The sequence below is a fragment of the Loxodonta africana genome, unplaced genomic scaffold (genome assembly GCF_030014295.1).
Source record: "Loxodonta africana isolate mLoxAfr1 unplaced genomic scaffold, mLoxAfr1.hap2 scaffold_504, whole genome shotgun sequence".
NCBI lineage: Eukaryota > Metazoa > Chordata > Mammalia > Proboscidea > Elephantidae > Loxodonta > Loxodonta africana.
In genome coordinates this window covers 85,001-85,793 of record NW_026975223.1, presented here as the reverse complement: position 1 = coordinate 85,793, position 793 = coordinate 85,001, and positions in this window count along the sequence as shown.

Sequence of the window (793 nt, the reverse complement as noted above, 5' to 3'; positions counted from 1 at the left end):
GCACGCGGAAACGCGGAGACGCACGCGCACAGCAGACGCACGCACGGGACGCTCGGGAGACGCGGAGGTAGACGCAGGCAGGCGGAACACGCGGGAACGCGCGTCGCCCCCGCGCACACGATACACGGAGCGGGCGGGCACGCTCCACTAGGCGCGCGCGGCCTGCACTTGACGCTCGGGGACGCGGGCGCGGACGCGGCCCCGTACACGCGGCACCCACGGGCAGGCGGCACGCGGGCTCGGACGCACGCCCGGCGACGCGCGAGGACGGAGAGACGGCGCACCGGAACCGCGGGCGGGAGACGCGAACGAACGGGCGCCTCCCGCGCGGCGCGGGGGGACGCCCACGCGGAAGGCGCGGCACGGCCACACGCCCGCGGCGCCCCCGCGCGCCCGCCGTCCCCCCAAAGTGGGACGCGCTCGAGACGGCGCACGCGCACGGACGGTGACCGCGACGCACCCGCGTCCGCCCGCCCGCCCGCACGCACGCACGCACGCACGCGACCCCGGAGGACGCGTCGCACGCGAGACACGGGGGCGCGCGCCCGAACTACGTAGGGTCGACCGCACGACTCGCGCGCCCGCCGGCCACGCGCCCGCGCGGTATCCCGAAGCGGGCCCGCTACGCTCGGACGCAGAGGCAGAGGCAGAGAGAGACAGAGACAGAGGCAGAGACAGAGACAGGCAGAGACAGAAGCAGAGGCAGAGACAGAGGTAGAGACAGAGGCGGAGACAGAGACAGAGGCAGAGACAGAGACAGGCAGAGACAGAAGCAGAGACAGAGGTAGAGACA